Source organism: Hemitrygon akajei, chromosome 5 (genome assembly GCF_048418815.1).
Source record: "Hemitrygon akajei chromosome 5, sHemAka1.3, whole genome shotgun sequence".
Lineage (NCBI taxonomy): Eukaryota > Metazoa > Chordata > Chondrichthyes > Myliobatiformes > Dasyatidae > Hemitrygon > Hemitrygon akajei.
This window is the reverse complement of record NC_133128.1, coordinates 190,117,473-190,127,914: the sequence shown is the minus strand read 5'-3', so window position 1 is coordinate 190,127,914 and position 10,442 is coordinate 190,117,473. Positions and strand designations below refer to the sequence as shown.

Here is a 10,442-nt window from a genome sequence, read left to right as displayed (position 1 = left end):
CCTAACACACGATATACTTGTTTATATTTACCATGACAACACACACAAAATGCTGGAGGAACTCAGCAGTCAAAGAAGCATCTATGGAAAATACTTTTCGGGCCGAGACCGTTCATCAGGAATGGAGGGCAGCAGAGATCAGAGAGTGTTTCACCAACTCCTGTCAAAGGGAAGATTTAAACTTCATCAGGTTAGGCATCCCAAACAGTAAGGCTGATTAACAGCTCCACCGACTAACTCCACCACTACTTTATTATTTCCCGACAGTTACCTAATGTACAGCCTAGCGTCACTTATGTGTTTATATTTGTTTTTAATCATTTATTTATTGAGATATATCGCCTGATTTTTGTGCTGCATCAGATCTCAAGTAACAATTGTTTTCATTCTCCTCACGCTTGTGTACAGGAAATGTCATTAAGCAATCTTGAATTGAATTCTGAAATCTAATTTCTTTTGGAGAAAGTTTTTAATTTCATTCTTATTTTGCAGGATATTCCTTTCCACCCGACAGCCCTTGACCCCAATATTAAAATGATCAGAATAGTCATACAGAATTTAATGTAGAGCCATCTGGCATCATTTGCGTGTCAAAGTTAACAAGGCAGCAATATACCGATACCAGTGCGAACAGAACAGTTCACGATCCAGGCGCCTCTGAGAAACCACATGACCGGAAGCTGCTGTTTGTTTCGGCGGCCCGGCTGCTATGGCAACGGGCTGTGGCAGGCGGAGTAAACGGGGTATTTAGCGAACGGCAAGATTTTCCTATCTCTGCCACAAAAGGGTGAGTGAATTTTTGCGCGACCTGGGTGATTCTGTGCCGCTGCAAAACGGGAACCAGACCAAGTGTACCTTGTATTTAGCTTCTTCCAATTAGAGGACATTTGATAATCCCCTCACCCTCTGCTGGCCCTTAGTTTACACTCAGTTACTAAAGAAGTTTTTAAACCGTGCATTTGAAGTACGTGGTGCAATGAGGTAGAGTCTATTCCCTTAAATTTGGAGGGGTGGGGGTGTTGCTGGAAATGTGTTGAGGAGGGATGCGCCCTAGGGGTTCCCAACTTTTTTGATGCCATGGACCCGTAGGGGTCTGTGGACTCCTGCTAGCTCTTCCCGTGGAGTGTTGAACTTGCAGCAGTTGGCCCATTTACTTCAACGGGCCTGAGCACTGGCAAAATTTGCCGTGGTAAAACTGGCAGAGGAGGTGGTGCCACTAATTTTGGAAAAATTACAGGACCCATAGATCAGCTTCCCCCTACTCAGTTTCACCATGCCATGTTTTATGGAATAATGACCTCTAAGATGGAGTCAGACAGCACAGAAACGTGTGTGCACTATTTATCTAAATGAAGGGTTCTCCACCGTCTTTATACCATGGGCCCCCACGTTGGAACCCCTGATCTAGACTAATTCTATTTTCCAAAGTTTGCTTCCTAGTCTTCTATGCCATTATGTTTCAAGTTCTCATAAAATAGTTCCTAAATGTTGAAAATTACAAATGAAAAACCTTCCAACATCAAAAATATTTCAACTGTCACAACATTCATGATCAGTATCATGACTTTGAGAATGCTTATGGTGAAATGTTTCATAGAAACTTAGAAGACCTATAGCATGATACAGGCCCTTCGGCCCGCAGTGCTGTGCCGAACATGTACTTACTCAGAAATTACCTAAGGTTACCCATAGCCCTCTATTGTTCTAAGCTCCAGGTACCTATCCAGGAGTCTCTTAAAACCCCCTATTGTATCCGCCTCCACTACCATCGCTGGCAGCCCTTTCCATGCACTCACCATTTTCTCACCAAAAACTTACCCCTGACATCTCCTCTGTACCTGCTTCCAAGCACCTTAAAACTGTGCTCTCTCGTTTTAGTCATTTCTGCCCTGGGAAAAAGCCTCTGGCTATCCACACCATCAAAGGTTTTCTTCCTCTGACCATCCCTGACTTTCTCTGACTATTCTGCAGAGGCCAAAAGATTCTTGATTAGTAATGGCATGAAGGGATACAGGGAGAAGGCAGGAGATTGGGGCTGAGAGGGAAATGGATCAGCCATGTTGAAATGGAGGTGTAGACTTGACAGGTTTCCTGTAGGTTCTTTTTAAGCAATCATTTGTAAAATTATTTTCTCCTTCAAAATAGACAATAGATAGATAGATAGATACTTTATTCATCCCCATGGGGAAATTCAACATTTTTTCCAATGTCCCATACACTTATTGTAGCAAAACTAATTACATACAATACTTAACTCAGTAAAAATATGATATGCATCTAAAATCACCCTCTCAAAAAGCATTAATACATAGCTTTTAAAAAGTTCTTAAGTAGTTTACTTAAATACATTGAGTCCTAACCCCGGCACTTTAACATATCTTACTCCTGGCAGTTGAATTGTAAAGCCGAATGGCATTGGGGAGTATTGATCTCTTCATCCTGTCTGAGGAGCATTGCATCGATAGCAACCTGTCGCTGAAACTGCTTCTCTGTCTCTGGATGGTGCTATGTAGAGGATGTTCAGGGTTTTCCATGATTGACCGTAGCCTACTCAGCGCCCTTCGCTCTGCTATCGATGTTATACTCTCCAGTACTTTGCCCACGACAGAGCCCGCCTTCCTTACCAGCTTATTAAGACGTGAGGCGTCCCTCTTCTTAATGCTGCCTCCCCAACACGCCACCACAAAGAAGAGGGCGCTCTCCACAACTGACCTATAGAACATCTTCAGCATCTCACTACAAACATTGAATGACGCCAACCTTCTAAGGAAGTACAGTCGACTCTGTGCAGAAGTAGACCATTCGGCCTTTCGAGCCTGCACCGCCATTCTGAGATCACGGCTGATCATCTACTATCAATACCCGGTTCATGCCTTGTCCCCATATCCCTTGATTCCCCTATCCATAAGATACCTATCTAGCTCCTTCTTGAAAGCATCCAGAGAATTGGCCTCCACTGCCTTCTGAGGCAGTGCATTCCAGACCCCCACAACTCTCTGGGAGAAGAAGTTTTTCCTTAACTCTGTCCTAAATGACCTACCCCTTATTCTTAAACCATGCCCTCTGGTACTGGACTCTCCCAGCATCTGGAACATATTTCCTGCCTCTATCTTGTCCAATCCCTTAATAATCTTATATGTTGCAATCAGATCCCCTCTCAATCTCCTTAATTCCAGCGTGTACAAGCCCAGTCTCTCTAACCTCTCTGCATAAGACAGTCCGGACATCCCAGGAATTAACCTTGTGAATCTACGCTGCACTTCCTCTACAGCCAGGATGTCCTTCCTTAACCCTGGAGACCAAAACTGTACACAATACTCCAGGTGTGGTCTCACCAGGGCCCTGTACAAATGCAAAAGGATTTCCTTGCTCTTGTACTCAATTCCCTTTGTAATAAAGGCCAACATTCCATTAGCCTTCTTCACTGCCTGCTGCACTTGCTCATTCACCTTCAGTGACTGATGAACAAGGACTCCTAGATCTCTTTGTATTTCTCCCTTACCTAACTCTACAATGTTCAGATAATAATCTGCCTTCCTGTTCTTACTCCCAAAGTGGATAACCTCACACTTATTCACATTAAACGTCATCTGCCAAGTATCTGCCCACTCACCCAGCCTATCCAAGTCACCCTGAATTCTCCTAACATCCTCATCACATGTCACACTGCCACCCAGCTTAGTATCATCAGCAAACTTGCTGATGTTATTCTCAATGCCTTCATCTAAATCGTTGATGTAAATTGTAAACAGCTGTGGTCCCAATACCGAGCCCTGTGGCACCCCACTAGTCACCACCTGCCATTCCGAGAAACACCCATTCACCGCTACCCTTTGCTTTCTATCTGCCAACCAGTTTTCTATCCATGTCAATATCTTCCCCCCAATGCCATGAGCTCTGATTTTACCCACCAATCTCCTATGTGGGACCTAATCAAATGCCTTCTGAAAATCAAGGTACACTACATCCACTGGATCTTCCTTGTCAAACTTCCTGGTTACATCCTCGAAAAACTCCAATAGATTAGTCAAGCATGATTTGCCCTTGGTAAATCCATGCTGGCTCAGCCCAATCCTATCATTGCTATCTAGATATGCCACTATTTCATCTTTAATAATGGACTCAAGCATCTTCCCCACTACTGATGTTAGGCTGACAGGACGATAGTTCTCTGTTTTCTCCCTCCCTCCTTTCTTAAAAAGTGGGATAACATTAGCCATTCTCCAATCCTCAGGAACTGATCCTGAATCTAAGGAACATTGGAAAATGATTACCAATGTTCTGCAATTTCCAGAGCCACCTCCTTTAGTACCCTAGGATGCAGACCATCTTGGACCTGGGGATTTGTCAGCCTTCAGTCCCATCAGTCTACTCATCACCGTTTCCTTCCTAATGTCAATCTGTTTCATTTCCTCTGTTACCCTATGTCCTTGGCCCATCCATACATCTGGGAGATTGCTTGTGTCTTCCCTAGTGAAGACAGATCTAAAGTACTTATTAAATTCTTCTGCTATTTCTCTGTTTCCCATAACAATTTCACCCAATTCATTCTTCAAGGGCCCAACATTGTTCTTAACTATCTTCTTTCTCTTCACATACCTAAAAAAGCTTTTGCTATCCTCCTTTATATTCCTGGCTAGCTTGCATTCGTACCTCATTTTTTCTCCCCATATTGCCTTTTTAGTTAAGTTCTGTTTTCCTTAAAAATTTCCCAATCATCTGTCTTCCCACTCACCTTAGCTCTGTCATACTTTTTTTTTAATGCTATGCAATCTCTGACTTCCTTTGTCAACCACTGTGGCCCCTTCCCCCCTTTGAATCCTTCCTTCTCCGGGGGATGAACTGATTTTGCACGTTGTGCATTATTCCCAAGAATACCTGCCATTGCTGTTCCACTGTCTTTTCTGCTAGGATATCTGTCCATTTAACTTTGGCCAGCTCCTCCCTCATGGCTCCATAGTCTCCTTTGTTCAACTGCAACACTGGCACCTCCGATCTGCCCTTATCCTTCTCAAATTGCAGATAAAAACTTATCATATTATGGTCACTTCCTCCTAATGGCTCCTTTACTTCAAGATCGCTTATCAAATCCTGTTCATTACACAACACTAAATCCAGAATAGCCTTGTCCCTGGTTGGCTCTCGTACAAGCTGTTCCAAGAATGCATCCCGTAGGCACTCTACAAACTCCCTATCCTGGGGTCCAGCACCAACCTGATTCTCCCAGTTCACCTGCATGTTGAAATCCCCCATAACTACTGCGACATTACCTTTGCCACATGCCAATGTTAACTCCCTAGTCAACTTGCTCCCAATATCCATGCTACTGTTTGGGGGCCTGTAGACAACACCCATTAGGGTCTTTTTGCCCTTACTGTTTGTCAGTTCTATCCACACAGACTCTACTTCACCTGATCCTATGTCCCCCCTTGCAAAGGACTGAATCTCATTCCTCACCAACAGGGCCACCCCACCCCCTCTGCCCACATTTCTGTCCCTACGATAGCACGTATACCCTTGTACATTTGTTTCCCAGGTCTGATCTCCCTGCAGCCATGTCTCCGTTATCCCAACAACATCATAGTTACCCTTTCGCACCTGAGCTTCAAGCTCATCCGCCTTATTTCTGACACTTCGTGCATTCAGATATAGAATTTTTAGCCCATTTCTCCTCTCTCTGTTTAAATCGCTGCCTATTGTGCTTAACCCAGTTCCCCGAACTCCCATCGGGCTATACGCCCCTTGAATTTTGTTGTCCTTCCTAAATTTACTTATTCTTTCTGCGCATTTAACTCCATGTTCTGTCAGACCATCCCTCTGTACATGTGTCCTCCTTATCACTTGTTCTGCCTCACCTTTCTCTACTACACACTTAATATTCCGGAACCGTGTAGTCCCCACCTGTCCTTTATTCTTCATCTCGCTATCCTCTCTCACATTCTGGATCCCTGCCCCCTGCAAATTTAGTTTAACCCCCCCCCCGGGCAGCACTAGCAAACTTTCCTGCAAGAATGTTAGTACCGCTCCAGTTCAGGTGTAAACCGTCCTGTCGGAATAGATCCCACCTTCCCTGGAACAAAGCCCAATTATCTAAAAACCTGAAGCCCTCCCTCCTGAACCATCCTTTCAGCCACGTATTAATCTGTATAATCCTTCTGTTCCTTGCCTCACTCGCACGTGGCACAGATAGCAATTCTGAGATTGTTACCCTGGAGGTCCTGCCTTTCAGCTTCGCACCTAACTCCCTAAACTCACTACACAGGACCCCCTCACTCATCCTACCCACGTCGTTGGTCCCTACATGGACCACAACATCTGGGTTCTTGCCCTCCCTCTCGAGAATAACCTGCACCCAATCTGAGATGTCCCGGACCCCGGCACCAGGGAGGCAACATACCATCCGAGACTCCCGATCTTCCCCACAAAATCTCCTATCTGCCCCCCTGACTATAGAATCCCCTATCACTACTGCTCTCTTCTCTTCCCTGCTCCCCTTCCTAGTCGAGGGTCCAACCTCAGTGCCAGAGACAGGACCACTGCAACTTGTTCCTGGTAGGTCATCCCCACCAACAGTATCCAAAACGGTATACTTATTGTTGATGGGAACGGCCACAGGGGTGCTCTGCTCTCTCTGTTTGCTCCCCCTGCCTCTCTTGACTGTCACCCATTTGCCTACTTCCTGTCTTTTCGGTGTGACTAACTCCCGATAACTCTTATCTATCTCTGTCTCTGCCTCCCGAATGATCCGTAGTTCATCCAGCTCCTGCTGCAATTCCCTAACTCGGTCTGATAGGAGCTGCAGCTGGATGCACCTTTTGCAGGTGTGGCCATCAGGGACAACTGTGTTGACCCTGACCTCCCACATACTGCATACAGAGCACACCACTGCTCTAACTGTCTCCCCCATTACCTGATCCCAGATTAGTCAGAATAAATGAAAAAAGTACCTACCGACCTTACATTTTTTACCTCAGCAAGCACGTACTCAGGCTCACTGATTTCCTCTCACCGAAGTCCCCTTGCGCCGAAGCCCGCTGAGCCAAAGTCCAGCACTCTGCTGCCCACACCGACGCTGTCCGCTCCTAAAAGTGGGCCTCTTTTTAAACTCCGCACTCGCCGAAGTTTATCAAAGTAAGCTATGCAGTTACCGTAAACATTTACCCTCACAATTTGCGCTTTTTCGGGTGACAAAACCTGGTATATTGAAGGCGCTCATACAGTTGGGTCTGTCTGGTTGGTGGACACAGTGTGAGCTCGATTGCCTTTACTAGATTTGAGGACTCCACCAACCTTTTGAAAAACATTTTAATGAAATGTTTAGTGTGTCCAATTGGACATCACTTGCACTTGTCCCTTCACCAAAAAAGACATTTCTTGTTCATGAAACTGCAGGTGACAATTGACAAGTGGCAAGGCTGTTTTGTATATCCTACACTGTGTTTCTCAATAATGGCCACTGAAGTTTAGGCTCACATTCCTGGTCATGTTCTGATTTCCTGTTTCAAGACCCTATCATATTCCAGCCCAAGCTGTTGGTGGCTCACCATCTACATGTCCAATTTTTTTATTTATTAAGATACAGTGCAGAATATGCCATGCAGTCCAGCCCTCCCCCTGATTAACTCCTTGCCTAATCATGGGACAATTTACAGTGACCAATTGACCTACCAACCCGTACATCTTTGGACTGTGGGAGAAAACCGGAGCACACAGAGGAAGCCCACACGGTTATGGGAAAACATACAAACTCCTTGCAGGTAGCGTTGGGAAATGAACCCAGTCACTGGTACTGTAAAGTGTTGTGCAAATCACTATGCTGCCATGCTGCCTTTTGGTGAACAACTAACTGCTCAAGTAACTCCACTCTCACTGCACACTCCGGCAACATGCCTATCCCCTGGTTCCCACCTTCAGTTTGTCTGCACATCTCTCCCTATTCTGGGCCATCCTATATGTGCATGCCTGGCCAGTTGTAGGCTCACACCACCCTACTCCCAGCTGCCCATCATATTTGCTGCTGGCCTAAGTTTGCTAAACCACTTTGTTCACACACTTGACCCCACGTCTTAAATTTGACTGCTGATAATGTTCAAAGTAAATTTATTCTCAAACTACATTTACGTCACCACGTACAACCCTGAGTTTCATTTTCTTGTGGGCATACTCAATAAATCCAATCACCATATTAGAATCAATGAAAACCCACACCAACAGGGTGGACAACCAGTGTGGAAAAGACAACAAACTGTGCAAATACAAAAAGAAAGAAAATTATGTAAATAAATAAGCAATAAATATCGAGAACATGAGTTGAAGAGTTCTTGAAAGTGAGTCTGTAGGTTGTGGGCACAGTTCAATGATGAGCAAGTGAAGTTGAGTGAAGTTATCCCATCTGGTTCAGGAGCCTGATGGTTGTGGGGTAATAACTGTTCCTGAACTTGGTGGTGTGGGTCCTGAGGCTCCTGTCCCTTCCCGATGACAGCAGCGAGAGGAGAGCATGTCCTGGGTGGTGGGGGTCCCTGATGTTGGATGTTGCTACCTGCGATAGTGTTTCAGTAGATGTGTTCAATGGTGGGAATGACTTTACCTGTGATGGATTGGGCCATTGCTTTATGTAGGATTTTCTGGTTCAAGGGCATTGGTGGTTCCATACCAGGCTGTGATGCAACCAATCAGTATACTCTCCACTACATACCTATAGAAGTTTGTCAAAATTTTAGATGTCATGCTAAATCTCTGTAAACTCCTAAGGAAGTAGAGGCACTGCTGTGCTTTCTTTGTAATTGCAGTTTTGTGCTGGGCCTGGGAAAGATCCTCTGAAATAGTAACACCTAGTCCTCTGATGAGGACTGGCTCATGGACCTATGGCTTCCTTCTCGTGAAGTCTATATGTCAACTCCTTAGTCTTGCTGACATTGACTAAGAGGTTGTTCTGACACCACTCAGATTTTCTATCTCTCTCCTATATGCTGATTCATCACCACCTTTGATTCGACCTTCAACAGTGGTGTCATAAACAAACTTGAATATAGCATTGGGGCTGTGCTTGGCCACACAGTCATTAACTGTAAAGCGAGTAGAGCAAGGGACTAAGCACACAACCTTCTGGTGCACCTGTGCCCATGAAGATGTGGAGGAGGTGTTGTTGCTAATCTGAACTGATGGGAATTGGCAACAATCCCCAAACTGCAAGAGAGGAAATCTAGAATCCAATTGCATGATGAGGTATTGAGGCCAAGGTCTTGGAGCTTATTGATTAGTTTTGAGGTGATGATGGTATTGAATGCTGAGCTATAGTTGATAAAGAGCACCCTGACGTATGCATCTTTGGTGTCCAGGTGCTCTAGGTTTGAGTGAAGGACTGATGAGATAGCATCTGCTGTGGACCTGTTGCAAATAGAGAGTTAGTGTTTGTGGGTTCATTGACCCTCAATCTGATGGTGGAGAAGAAAAAGCTGTTCTTAAAACATTGAGTGTGCATCTTCAGTCTCCTGTATCTCCTTGCAGATTTAGTAGCAAATGGCTATACTAAGTGCTGTGATATGAGAGCTGGCAATAGAACCAGTCAAGAACTAATCTTTCCTAATTGAAATCTACCTGGATATCATGCTGTTTACTTAAACTGGAACTATTCTCCTTGTGTGCTTATATGAACAACAGCATAATATGCTAAGTATGGGTATCAATTTAATGACTTCAACTTTATGCCATCATCACAAGATTATTTAGGTCAATAATCCTGATAAGAGCTTAGGGTGGTCACAGCTGAGAATTTTTTTCTCTCAGGATAAGTTAAATCTGGGTCTCTGTACCATAACCTTCACTAGAGTCTAGTTTGTGACATTGATGATTAACCAAGAGTAAACAGACAGTCTTTTGTCCATAGTCTATTCACTAGCAGGTTCACAGAGGACCTTTGTTTTCTGCAAGTTAAGTGTAAGGCGTATTGTCTCAAATGCTTTAGTAATGTCCTGCTACTTGGCTTCTGAATCTGCACACATGGACACGTTATCTGTGTAATACACCCCAAGGAGCAAAGTTGGGTTGACTATTGTGGAGTGGAGGTGATGTAAATAGAACTGTTTGCCCTTTAGATCAAGCATATATTTACAGTACATTTATTGGAAGTGAGCTACAGCATTGCAGTGAAGAAGGTCCACAAGATAGATAGATAGATACTTTATTCATCCCCATGGGGAAATTCAACTTTTTTTCCAATGTCCCATACACTTGTTGTAGCAAAACTAATTACATACAATACTTAACTCAGTAAAAAATATGATATGCATCTAAATCACTATCTCAAAAAGCATTACTAATAGCTTTTAAAAAGTTCTTAAGTCCTGGCGGTAGAATTGTAAAGCCTAATGGCATTGGGGAGTATTGACCTCTTCATCCTGTCTGAGGAGCATTGCATTGATAGTAACCTGTCGCTGAAACTG

General features: G+C 44.3%; 1 protein-coding gene across 1 annotated transcript in view; it reads left to right on the top strand.

Moving 5' to 3' along the window:
* The first annotated feature begins 679 nt into the window (after nt 1–679).
* The window catches only part of cfap221 (cilia and flagella associated protein 221), a 212,724-nt gene continuing 202,961 nt past the window's right edge, over nt 680–10,442 (top strand). Inside the window, exon 1 of the mRNA XM_073047564.1 lies at nt 680–787. The gene's annotated coding sequence lies outside the window, so the exon portion shown is untranslated. The remainder of the gene's footprint in view (nt 788–10,442) is intronic.